Here is a 13,531-nt window from a genome sequence, read left to right as displayed (position 1 = left end):
GAGCTGTTTGAAGAATCGCTGTGTCGTCTGATATGTTCACCCACAGCTTAACAAACCTCTCATGCTCTTTCTCACCTCCTTACTTCAGCATGTAACTCATTTATCCTTCCCTTTTTTCTTTCTTTCTTTTTTTGTATTTTCAAAACTGCGGGCTTCCAGCCAGGATTCGTTATTTTTATTAATTGAATCACTGCTCGTTATTCAAGGGCTTTATATATATATTATCCTGATCACCCCAATCCATGTGCGCTTGCCAGAGGATTTGGGGAAGGGTTTGGGATGTAGGTGATGCTGTGGTCTAAACCACTGGCCCTCTTGGGCTTGCCGATCAGGCTGGCAGTTTGAATCCCCACGACGGGGTGAGCTCCCGTTGCTCCTCCCAACCTAGCAGTTCGAAAGCACATCAAAGTGCAAGTAGATAAATAGGTACCGCTCCGGCAGGAAGGTAAATGGCGTTTCCGTGCGCTGCTCTGGTTCGCCAGAAGCGGCTTAGTCATGCTGGCCACATGACCCAGAAAAACTGTCTGTGGACAAACACCGGTTCCCTCAGCCTGTAAAGCAAGATGAGTGCCGCAACCCCAGAGTCGTCTGCGGCTGGACTTAACTGTCAGGGGTCCTTTACCTTTGGGAATGGAAACAAGCACGAATAGAGTCTGGCTAGTAAGCCAAGCCAATATTTGTGAATCGTTGTTTGCCACCCAATTAAAAATGCATTAATCAGCAACTTTCACCAACCACTGGTCACTCAAAGAGCAATTGTAAAATTGCATACATTTGAATGAACTAATAAATTAAAGAAGATCTTCATTTTCCAGTGGGAGTAGTGGCAAGTTTTGACAAGAGAGCTGTACCTTTGAAAAAAGAAGGACAGCCCGTTTAAAAACAACAACAGGGAACTTGGACTGACAACACTTGCTATTTTCCATGAGATTGCGCTTGGGCATTCCTCCGGACATCATTGCCAAGAAGCCTCTGTCAGTCAAAATGGAAAGGACTAAAGACTCCCTGGACAGTGTGCTAAGTGTGCACACAGCAGAATGCTTAATGTGGCGTGCTTTGGCTGTCAAACAGCAATTTTACAATTCATTTGGAAGCATCACTTTAGCCCCTGTGGCTATGATACCCAGGGGTCCCAGGCTTTCGTAAGGCCCATAGAAATGTAAAGGGGACTTCTCGCTGCAAAAGTACAAAGCCTGCAGAGAGGAAATGAAAAGGGTGGTTTTGAAGCAAAGCAGATAATACTGGATCCAAAAATAGTCTTTCTGGAATGTTGTTTCTCTGAAGAAGTGCTGAGCCATGTCCATAGAGACTTGCAAATGACAAGTTATCAATTTATTTAATTAAACACAACCTTTCATGTTAAACGCCTTTGATGGGTCAATACTCCAGCTTCAGCCATCTTTATAGCTTCTCCCTTGAATTGGATAAGTCATTTTAAATCGGGCATGGATTTAAAAATAATTTAAAGCAGGACTCTCTGAAAGATAGAAGCAATATCTTATGATTATAATTCTAAAGTCAACTTACTGAAGTTTATTCTGGGTGGCTTGAATGTGTTGATTTCAATTTTTTCATACATATAATAGTTTTGACTAAGCAGCAGCTCACATGCAAATGTGAATGCTTCAGTATAATTTAAAGAAATGGGTTGGGTGGGTGGTGTTTCAAAAAATCAAAAACAAAAAACCCCCAAAGACTCAAGACTGTTAGACATTACTTTAAAAAAATAGATATGTTCACTGGAGAAAATGAAGATGAAGTTAAAGTCAGTATTGTGTGAAATAGAATCACAAGGAGAAAATTAAAAGGAAACATCCTGAACTATATAAGTTTAGGAGAAGAACCATTAGGAAAATTGGCATTGCACTGATGTTTTCGTTGACTGTGGGCTTTTATAAATTAAATTATCTGGCTCGGTGTTGATTTCTGAAGTAAAATAATCTCCTCCTGATTAATGTGTATGTTAATTGCCTTTGGAAAAAAAAGTTTTTAACAGCACAATTAGGAAAATCTGATTGTCAGATTGTGAGCTGATGTACCCCAATGCATCTCTATAGAAGTATATGAAGCAGTTACTAGTTATGTTTGTTTAACAGGAACCTACGCAGGGCAATATCCAGCTAAGTCATACTCGCAGCAGACCCATTGAAATCAAATGACTTAAGTGAGAATTGATTATCGCACACAGTTTAAAATACAGAACAGCAAATTAACATCTTTATACTTTGGCTATGAAAGATTTCCCAGAAATGTAAATTGCACTGGACAAAGTCAACATAACTGAGGAGGCACACAGAAATTCTGCTTTAAGAATGCAGGAGCAATTCCATGGCTTTGTAATGAGGCTATTACTTCGGTTCTGAGGTGAGCTCTTTGGGAAATAACACTTGTGCAGGTCTTCAATACGTGGTCTAGCTTGCACTGAGAAGATAAATATATGGCTGGAAGATGGTGGTGCCCTGGTGGACGGATGCTGTTCCTCTCACAATTTCATGAGCGGTTTTGCAGCTCCCCCCCCCTTTAGGCAAAGGGCAAAGGACCCCTGACCATTAGGTCCAGTCGTGGCCGACTCTGGGGTTGCAGCGCTCATCTCACTTTATTGGCCAAGGGAACCGGCGTACAGCTTCCGGGTCATGTGGCCAGCATGACTAAGCCACTTCTGGCGAACCAGAGCAGTGCATGGAAACGCCGTTTACCTTCTCGCCGGAGCAGTACCAATTTATCTACTTGCACTTTGTCATGCTAAATAAATCAAAGACAAAGCATAAATATAGCTCCCTAAAAATGTTAGAAGTGGGCATCTCACCTGAAGCATGGGAAGACTGATGTCAGCACAGAGTCTGATTAACAGATAGTATTTCTTGTCATACAGACCAAGTCGCAAGTGACTTCTTTTTCAGTACTGTATCTGCTTCCACCAGGTTAATGTTGTGCTTTGTAAGTTTAGTTTATCTCTTCTGTGTCCTGCCGAGGTCTTCTAGAACAGTGCTGAACAACATACGTATGGTTTACTTTGAAGCAAGTTGAATAAAATGTCATTCTTTTAAATCAAAAGACTAACACATTTGTCTGCTCACAATATTAACACATGGTGAGCAGGTGGAGTCCCACAAGGCTGATCAGAGAAAGGAATTTACAAGGAGTGCAGCTTTATTTTTCAGATTACTTCTATCTCCTTGGATGTCTTACTAAACCATGGGGAACCTCAGACCTGGGAGCTGAATGGGGCCATCTCAAACTCTCTATCTGGCCCTTGGGACTCTCTCCAACCACACCCCCTATTGATCCTTAATTGCATGCTGCTTGAATGGAGCCTTTTTTGTTTTTCATCAGAATATGTCAATAATAATAATAATAATAAATTTATTTATACCCCGCCCTCCCCGGCCAGAGCCAGGCTCAGGGTGGCTAACAACAGTAAAATTACAGTAAAAACATAATAGGGGGGAGAAACCCAATTTAAAATACAGGTTAAAATGCAATTTAAAATGCAGCCTCATCAAAACCATAAGGGGAGGCAAACATAATCATCAGACTGAGTCTGAACCGAAGGCCAGGCGGAACAGCTCTGTCTTGCAGGCCCTGCAGAAAGATGTCAAGTCCTGCAGGGCCCTAGTCTCTTGTGACAGAGCGTTCCACCAAGTCGGAGCCAGTACTGAAAAGGCCCTGGCCTTAGTTGTGACGAATCTAACCACCTTGTGACCTGGGACCTCAAAAATGTTATCATTTGTGGATCTTAAGGTCCTCCGCAGGGCATACCAGGAGAAGCGGTCCCGTAAGTACGTGGGTCTTAGGCTGCTTGAATAATGTCCCTCACTTCCCAGGATGAAGAATATTGAGGGCTGTGTTTTAGAAACTAGCCTACTGTGCAAAGCTAACATTTGCATTAATTGCTCCATCCACTTTTGCCCCTGGCCACATCCATCTTCAGAAGCTTGTGGCCTTCTGAAGATTGCAGAGGATATTGCACAGATTGGTGCTGCTGCCACTGTCATTTTAGTTTAACCATAGTCAAGAGCATAAGAATTCCCTGGTGGGTCAGTACAGTGGCCCATCAAGTCCAGCATCCTATCCTATCATAGGGGTTGACCGTATGCCTGCACTTAGCTAGTCCTCTCACTCATTTCTTACTTAAAGTAAGTGTTGGGGCAATAGGTCTGTTATGGGATGCCCTTCCTTCTAAAAACACGGTAAAACTTCAAACATTAAAAACTTCCCTAAACAGGGCTGCCTTCAGATGTCTTCTAAAAGTCAGATAGTTGTTTTTTTCCTTGACATCTGATGGGAGGGCGTTTCATAGGGCGGGTGCCACCACTGAAATGACCCTCTGCCTGTAGTTCAGCAATCTCTGGGGAGCCAACAGTTCCCCACTCTTGGTATACCATTTGCTGTGTTTTTACACCTGCTGATGTGGTATGGTGGCATTGAATTAAGGTATTTATTGTTTTACGTGGGTTATTTTACTGTGTTTGTACTCCCACCTTGGGATAAATTTCCAATGAAGTAAATCTGTATGTGAATCGGCATGTGAATCTGCATACAGGCAGGTAAAGCTTCTGACCCAAGTTGTGCAAGTTTGCTTGTTTGCATTCTCATGCGTTCTCTTCTAATTTCAGAACAATACTGCAAGCATAGCGCCCCCCCCCCCCCGTTAGTTACCATCAAAATGAAGTGTGGTTTGTACAGTCTCTACGATAGACCCTTCATTTTAGTATTGCAGATAAAAGCTTTAAAACAAGATGGCCAGCAGGTGTCAGGTGCAGTTGAATGCTTCGGACAAAGATTCTGCTCATATATTATATGTCATACCTCAGTTTAAATTCTGCTGGCCAGTAGTTAGAGAGAGATCCGTACATGCAGAGAAAGGGCATATTCAGTCTGAAGTCTGCTGTGTTGACTTCATGAGCAGAATGGTGTGCGTTTCATTTTTTAAAAATTGTTTCATTCACATTTTTGCCTTACTACCATCATTTGGGACATGAATTGTTTTTGTTTCTAAGTTTCACATTGCTTGGTGATAGTTTTGTGCAGCTGAGTACATAACTGAAAATAGGCAAGATAGCAACAGGAATTGCAGTATTTCACGGTGAACATTAATGGATGAGTCACTTCATTAAGTGGCAATTTTGTCATTGTGCCCTAAAAAGAGAGAGAGACAGAGCTAAGAAAAATTACAGTCATTTGCGGATTTCCTAAACATTAATATTCTATCCCTGCATCACTGCTGCTGTTAATTGATCACCCTTTATCAGATTTCTCACTCAAGAAAGGAAAGCTTATGAAGTTAAATCTGTATTGGTAGAGAACATAGAAAAGCTTCGAGCACAGTATGTTTTTGAGTATTTCGATGTTTGGGGTGTTTTGTACTTGATAAAAGCAGTATCACAATTGTCTTATTCAACCAAATCCTGTTCCTACGTGCATGGAATTATCATTTTTAAAATGAATTATTTTGTACTATATTTGATAGGTTATTTTGCAGTATTCTTGTTAAATTTTTTGTTAACAAATTCTTGTTAATTTCTTGTTAACTTTTTCTTTTTTTGAATGGCCCATTTCGATTCCATTGTCATGAGATCATTTTGGAATGGTGAATGTTTTATGTAAATGCTCCCTCATCTGGTAAAATCTGGTAATTTCCACATCAGTGTGTACTTAGTTCTAGAATACTACAGTGGTACCTCAGTTTACGAACTTAATCCGTTCCGGAAGTCCATTCTTAAACCAAAGCCATTCTTAAACCAAGGCACGCATTCCCTAATGAGGCCTCCTGCCGCCGGTACTCTTCCATCGTTGGGCTTCCATTCGTAGACCGAGGTAAAGCTAACCGGAACACTACTTCCGGTTTTGCAGAGTTCTTATACCGAATAGTTCATAAACAGGGCTGTTCTTAAACCGAAATACCACTGTATAATGAATGAGTGGTGAGCCACCACGGCATTTTGCTCCTTAGCTCCTCCCTAAGGATGTATTCCTGCCCAGATTGAAACCATCTGGGAAAAAAGAATTAAAAACATAGAACAGTTCCTTTGGGAATTAGACACCGAGAGCAGCTGAGGTGTTATCATGGAGACGTATGAAATTCAAAATTAGAGGGTCTCTTCTCCCCTGCTGTATTCAGTTTATGTATGTTGCAGTGATAATTCAGGTAGGTCCAGATGAGCAAAAAGTAGATAGCCCTTAATTAGGGCTGGGCGAATCATCGCGGTATATCACCAGCCAAACATCGCGGTTTGGTGATATACCAAACCTGATTCACAGCTGAGCCACTGGCTCCTGATTCACAGCTGAGCCATCACCGGTGCTCCCCCCACTTGCGCAGGAGCCAGTGTCAGGCTGGGGGGTCCTTTAACTGCTTAGCTGAGGGGAGCGGCAACCACACACTCCTACGTCGAGCAGCTTAAAGATGCAGTGGGAGGAACAAGCTTTATCGATGCCTCGCTGGTGCAGCTGTTTTCTCCCTCTGCGCAGTGTGAGGGCAGAGTGGGATGGCAGATCCCCTCAGCGGTATATCGCTGGTGAAACCGCCACCGCTCCTGAGTCCCTCTACTAGTAAGGCTCGCTGGATGAACTCACTAGCAGAGGGACTCATGAGCGGTGGTGGTTTCACCAGTGATATACCGCTGAGTGAAGTCGACATCGCAGTCTGCTCCTCATACTGGTCCTGGGCTTACCCTTGACATACATCAGATGTGATGCTCTAGCCAGGGTCACCTCATGAAAAAGTGCTATGGCCCATCAGCCTCTGTGTGGGCCTCTCAACAGTGATACCCCATCCCGGACCCCTCTGTGGGGTGCCCAGTTGCTAAAAATCCAAACCCAATGTCTTACCTGCCACCTAAGCCTGAGGGCTAAGCACTGGCACACCACCAACCCTTGAAGTAAACCCCGAAACCACAGCTGCTGGATGCATCCGACTGTACCTAGAAATCCTGCCACTTGACCTGCCAAGACACACAGTTGTCTCTTGTGCATCGCAGATTTTGGGTGAGATATTTACTGAGACCTTTTACAGATGCCATATCACATTCCGATTGGTGTACTGTTGCTCACATGTTGGGAACCCCTGGTTCATAACTAAGGCTGCATCGAGACTCCTTAGGTTGTAGCTGTAATCCAGATTATTATATATAGAGAGAGGGGGGGGGGGAGAGTCAACTGACAGTAGTGAGAGTCCTTAACTGGTTTCAGTGTTCTATTAGTATTTCCATACATTATTCCAACATTTCTGGTAAATGTTACTTATAAATAAAGCACATTGTCACAATATAATTCTTGAAATATTAAACAGTTGACAGCAGTGAGAATTGTTAATGCATCAAAGATGCGATGCTGTCAAAAATATGCAAAAATACCGTCAAGAATAAATAATATAGTGGAGGAGGAATCCATTAGAATTGCTGTCTCCAAAATACTTATTTATAGTTGCAATCTATGCAGCTGATATGCATTACAAGCCGGTAGAGGCTTTTGAAAACAACTGCTGTGTTGCAATGCTCTACAGTATATAAGTAAGAAGAAAAAAGCTGTTGCGAAGCATTTGATTTCTCCATCCTTATATTAACCTCATATGGGTGCATGTGATTTTGGATTAGAGATTGAGACTTTAATCCTGTATACACTTAACTGGGAGCAAGTACCATTGGCGTAACATTATTATTATTATCTTACTTTTGAGTAGACAAGTCTAGGATTGTACGGCCAATGAATGTGCATTTAATGAAGGCTTCATTTATTTGCTTGCGTGCTATCTACTAAATTCCACTTTATCATTCTCTGCTTATTCCTGTCATACTGCTATTTCAGACATGGTGACAAAAAAAGCTATTCATTTTCAAAAGGTCAGTTTCTCTTGTGCTACCAATGACAAGCAGATAATTCCAGTAAGATATCTTTTAGTGTTTGTGACTGGAAGAAAAAGAATGATGCCAGCTATATAATGTGGTTGCAGCACAGGAGGCAACAAGTAGATAAACCATTTTTCACAATCTGGGGTGTGCGTGTGTGTTGTGGATGTGTTTGGTGTATTAAAAAGTAGTGTGTTTCTCAACACATTTGAGCCATTTTGAGTAGAAACTTACTCTAGAGAAAATACACAACGAAGTAGAAACTTTAGAGAAAAATGCACAACATGAACACGCACTTGCAAGCTCATTTTGAATGGTCTTGAATAAACACTTGGATGTTTGTTTATACATTTATACACAAAAAGCTCTCATGTACAGTGCATGTATATATACATTATATGGACTCTAATAAGTTGCATGTCTCCTAGCCGGGACTCTTGTTAAAGCCCTCATCCTGATAATCAGTTTTATACATCTTTCTGTTGCATTTGATGCATTACTTATGATTTGTCTCCTGAAACTTCCTGCATTCTTCTTTCCATTTCTGCATCTGCCGAAATAATGCCAGATGCAGTATGACTTGCTATAATTAGCAATTGCTTGCTGTAAACAATTTTAATGCAATCTACATAATTTAGGTAATACATAATTTTTATTTTCTCATCCGCACGAGGCAGATTCTTAGCATCAGTGGGCTGACGGATGTTTTGTGTTGAGGTTCTTATCAAGAAATGAAGTACTCACCTTAATGAGCTCTTCCCTGCTGAAATAAATACATTTGATACTTGAAAGCAGGAGGAACTACTATGAAAATAACCGGGAGACATCTGCAGTCTTTGGCTTGTGTTATTAACTCGTTGCAAAATTTGTAAGGGAGGGGAATAGACTGTGCTAATCTTCTGGGAAAACTTTTTGATAGACAGAGGTAAATAACAGGGGAAGAGTTCCCTAAAAAGGAGATTTGGTGCTCTGTACTGTTGAATCTGTGTAAACCTCGTCTACGCATACATTCCTTGGACTCATGCTGTCACTGTCAGTGTGACAAAACTGGCATTAGTCTGAAAATAATGACAACTGTTAAGAGACTATTCTCCAGGGAACAATGGTTTTCAATGAACTCACCAGCAGGCATCCATCAAAAGTGTGTAAGTAATAATTCTGCTGCTGTAATTGTTACAATGGAATCATTGTCCCTTAGAAGTATTGTAAGAATTCAATACGTACAGTATTTTCAGTATTATTGTATTTCATCCTATACATACTTTAAATTTTATCCATTATGATTCCCACCCCACACAATTTCTTAAGTTTTTTTTTAAATCAATTGGTGTGTGTGTGTTACTGTGATGTCACTTGCCATACATGTCCTGTATTCCTAGAAATATTTCACCAATCTTAATCCACAGAGATGAAAATAGCTGTAATAACCACTAAAGTATATTCAATACCAGATCTTAAATTGTAGATAGATAAAAGACTGTTTTCTCCACATGCCCAGTATTTGCAAGAGAATGCAGTGCTGATGTACCGTGAAACGTGTTTAGATGACAAATTTCTGGATATGATGCAGTCCAGCTTACAATTTGAATGTGTTACTTTGCTTGTGGTCTTGGTTAAGAATATGTAACGTCTATAAGGGGAAATTATATGCTTTGATCCTATTGAATCATTTAGAATTCTTGTTGGCTGCTGGTAATATGAAAAATAGACTCTAGTAAGTATTTTTCTGCCCAACTGCTTTTACCAGGCTATGCTTTTCAGAGACCAATTCATACACGGAGCTCTTCATTTGTGTACACTGTAAAACTGTAATGTATTATGTAGTAAATGTGTTTGCAAACATATGTCGTATACGAATATTTGGGCTTAACATGTATCTTCACCTTAAGTCTTTCTGTAGGTTAGTACGATGTAATACTTGAAAGCAGCTAATTACTGCATTTCTTTCATTTCTTTGTCTCCTTCCCCCTTTTTTTCCCTTTTTTGAATTTCCTCATTTTCTTATGCTTCCCAGCTTCCCTTTTGCTATTCCTTTGTTTGTGTGGTTTTAAATTTATAATATTTCTATCTGCCTTCTCATTTCAATGAAGCTTACTCTTACTCTTTGCACCCACACCCAATAAAAAGACCATAAGAGCACAAGATATAAGACTTAAAACTGACAAGCCAAAAGTCATATAAAGCAACAATCAATAGGGAGCAAAAAGGCAATTAAAAGGGTCTCAAGAATTAAGCCATCTAAGGCCCAAGAGAATGAGACAGACTATGCTTGATGTGTCAAAGAGAATGAGAAGGCACCAAACACACACCTACAGGGAGTGAGTTTTGACCTTGCCACTAGGAAGGCCCCCCTCTCCAGTAGTCACATACCTAACCTCCGAAATCAGCGGTCACCCGCAGAAGGGCCATCAAATTAGGTCTCATTTGGCAGGCAGGTCCTTTAAATACTCTTACCAACAAAGTAAGAGCAAAAATAGCTTCGGTCAGCTGTAAGGGAAGCAGTCAGTCTCAAGCAAATTTTTCCCTCAAGAAGCTTCAGAAGAAATTTCACCCAAGAAAGGTAATAGCTCAAAACGTATTGAGAATGAATTCACTCTGGCAGCTAGCTTTTCCTCTTTGTTTCTGACTACCTTATATCACAAAATCAGCAGCACAAGGTGTTGTTATATGGTACATAGAAACCATTAGTGAGGATAAGGTGGCAGTCTGTGGAACACTACATTTTGCTCTGTAACCATTTCAGAGTGATCAGAAGAAGAAGGGACCTGCATGAGAGGCAGGCCAGAATGGTTTTTTTCTCAGGGTGTGAGACAGGGGAAGAGGGAAGCTCTCCCAGGTGAGAACTGGGAGGATTCACTTCTCTATACGTGGATTAAAAATTAAGATACAGTGGTGCCTCACAAGACGAAATTAATCCGTTCCGCGAGTCTCTTTGTCTTGTGGTTTTTTCGTCTTGCGAAGCACGGTTATTAGCGGCTTAGTGGCTATTAGCGGCTTAGCGGCTTTAAGAAAAAGGAAACAAACTCGCAAGACGTTTCGTCTTGCGAAGCAAGCCCATAGGGATATTCGTCTTGCGGAACGACTCAAAAAACCGGAAAACTCTTTCGTCTTACGCGTTTTTCGTCTTGCGAGGCATTCGTCTTGCGAGGTACCACTGTAAAACGGAGTGCTACATATATACAACTCGCTTGCTCCGCCTCCTACTTCTTGGCGACTCGGCCAATTCCTCCTCCTCTGGAGGTGGAGACTCAGGTGCAGCCAATTCCTCTGGAGATTCCTCTCTGCTGAGCGTGTCCCTGACACCTTTGACTGGACTTAACCGTCCAGGGGCCATTTACCTAGTCCATTTTGCAATCCTTTGTTAGGGGATTTTGTCTCTTCTCTCTCTCCCAGCCCACTTTACCGTATATTTTACTGTATATTTTTTACTGTATATTTTTTCACCAAAGGGAAGATGATGGACTTTCTTACAGCACCACAAAACTACTGCATATAATTGAATATCCTGGGTGGCCACAACATATGGGTGGAGGAAGTGAACTAGAGCAGATAACGGCTTTGGGTCCAATCCCATATGTCCGTTCTGCTAGCTTAGCAGGCTTCTGCTTGTGGAATGGTGCTTTCTACTGCTTTCCTTTGCAGCAGATTTCGAGGGTGTGCCAAGAGAGGAGGGAAAGGAGAAGTCTCATTGCAGTGTAAAATACAACCCTTTGTGGCTAGACTACACTGCATGGAGTGATGGTGGGTGGAGAGAAAGTTCAGAGTAGGAATTCTTGGCTGGTACTGAAGAAAAGACCTTTTGGAGTCACCGGTTTATGTAACAAGCATCTGTGAAAACATAATTTGGTGAGCAGCAGGTTCCTGCAAGATGCTTTAATCTTCATAGAGAGGGCAGCTACCTCCTGAACCTCAGAGCTTCAAAGGTTATGAAGAAAAAAGTTGAAAAAGAATAATCCTAAATATTAGGGTGAATTAACTTTTTGAGACCACAAGGCCAAATACCACCCTTGGTATCATCAGTATTATTTAATTAACTTCAACGTTAGCTGCCCTGGGTCTATGCATGGTTTATGATAGCAAATTTAAGCTTGCACCAAACTTGCTGTCTAAAGTCCTAATTATTTTTCTGGGTTTGTTTAGTTAACACTGTTTCAGAAAGTAGTTTTTAACCTGAAGGTTTAAAATGATGATCTTCTAAAAATTCATTATTTCACTATGAAATCTAGTGAGTTGCCTTATCACTTTGGAGATGGGTTTTGGGGAAATTCCTTCTATTTTCTCTTTTGTGCTTAGCTATTTAAGAAATATAAACCATTTTGGTTTGTATAGAAACACATTTTTAACAAATATTTATCTTAAATATCCTTTAGTAGCCTGACCAGTTTTTTGGGGGGTTTTTTACTCCCATTTTTCATGGTCTCTCCTGTAACTCAGATATGTGCTCCTCTGGCTGCTTTGATCTGCAGAACTAGCACTGTTTCAGCCGCCACTCAATACTCATTCTGCAGTTGTAAGAGATTGATCTTTCATTGCGGCAACACGTATACTTGGAAACTCCCTGCCTATTGACATCACACACTATATTATTTCTGATACCTGCTTAAAACTTTTTTGCTTAGGCAAGCCTATCCAGACATGTCCATGTTATAGTGGTTTTATTCCATTTGCAGCTTATTGTTGATTTTAATTAGCTTTTCATTGTCTTTTGTTAATAATTGTAAGTTTTTTTAAAAACAACAACCACCCTGCTTTGACATTTTTTTTACAATCAAATAGAATATAAATTTTGTTAAATAAGTACATTTGTCGTTCAGTCCCAACGGACTAACACAGAGGAGGTGGTAAAATTATTACCAGGAGCCGGAGTCAGGTGTAGGTCAGCAATAAAAAACCATGGTATCAGTGAAGTTAAGTCTTTATTCAAGGAAACGAAAACAGTGCAGGCCTAGTGATTACAGCAAGTCTTTCCAGTAGGTCTTGTCCCAATGAGGCAGATGTGAGGACTGAAGGTCCCCCGCCTTCCCACCACTCTCTAAGCCTAGCAGCCTAAGGCTCTATCATCTTGTCTCTCTTTGCTCTGCCCTCCTCATTTCTCTGCCTGTTCTGGGAGACTAGGGCAGGAGAGAGGAGCTGGTCACAGCAGGAGGGGGTGATTCCTTGGCTTCTTCAGCAGCCTGCCTCATCTCTGTCTCCTGGTCCTGCTCCTCTCCTGCCTCTTAAGCCTGGACTGCTCTAGGCCTCAGCCTCTTCCTGCTTACCTAACCTTGTTACCTCTTCAGCTTCCAACATATCCCCCTCCCAGTCTGTTCCTTCTTCTCCCTCTCACCATTTATTGTCATCCCTCCACCAATCCCCTGGCTATGAGCTTCCTTCCTCTGGAGGTTCTCTTGGGTGTGTGTGTTCCCCAGCTAGTGCCTTCCACCAGTCTTCTGAATCTGGTCAGTCCATGACATCTGTGGAAGAAGAGCTTCGGTCCCTCTCTACTTCTTGTATGCCAGAATAGACATAAGAGATGGCATCAATTCATATTATTACATAATAAGGAAAGAGAAAATGAAGGGAAGACTTAAATTTGTTGCTTATGAATCAGAAATATTCGTGATATTAACTGGTATGTCCCTTGAGAAATGTGCGCCCTACGCTGAGATAGAGTTTACGCTAGACATCTTCCTGATAGATTGTTC

The 13,531-nt window shown here is 41.3% G+C and overlaps 1 protein-coding gene and 1 long non-coding RNA gene across 7 annotated transcripts in view; one reads left to right on the top strand and one right to left on the bottom strand.

Moving 5' to 3' along the window:
* Positions 1 to 13,531, top strand: part of TAFA2 (TAFA chemokine like family member 2) — a 149,900-nt gene that overhangs the window by 41,678 nt on the left and 94,691 nt on the right. The gene's annotated exons all lie outside the window — the stretch shown is intronic.
* Positions 1,273 to 9,077, bottom strand: LOC309379206. Of its 5 annotated transcripts, none has more exons than XR_014172400.1 (3): positions 8,592 to 9,077; positions 2,807 to 2,988; positions 1,273 to 1,477 (listed from the first exon to the last, which is right to left on the bottom strand). It is a non-coding gene; the product is annotated as an uncharacterized lncRNA (long non-coding RNA). The 5 variants fall into 5 exon arrangements; XR_014172401.1 differs by lacking the exon at positions 8,592 to 9,077 and adding an exon at positions 6,924 to 7,088; XR_014172404.1 differs by lacking the exon at positions 8,592 to 9,077 and adding an exon at positions 3,078 to 3,286.

Source organism: Podarcis melisellensis, assembly GCF_964234715.1.
Source record: "Podarcis melisellensis genome assembly, chromosome: 10".
Taxonomy (NCBI): domain Eukaryota; kingdom Metazoa; phylum Chordata; class Lepidosauria; order Squamata; family Lacertidae; genus Podarcis; species Podarcis melisellensis.
Note: the sequence above shows the minus strand (reverse complement) of the source record. Positions and strands in the feature narration are given on the sequence as shown.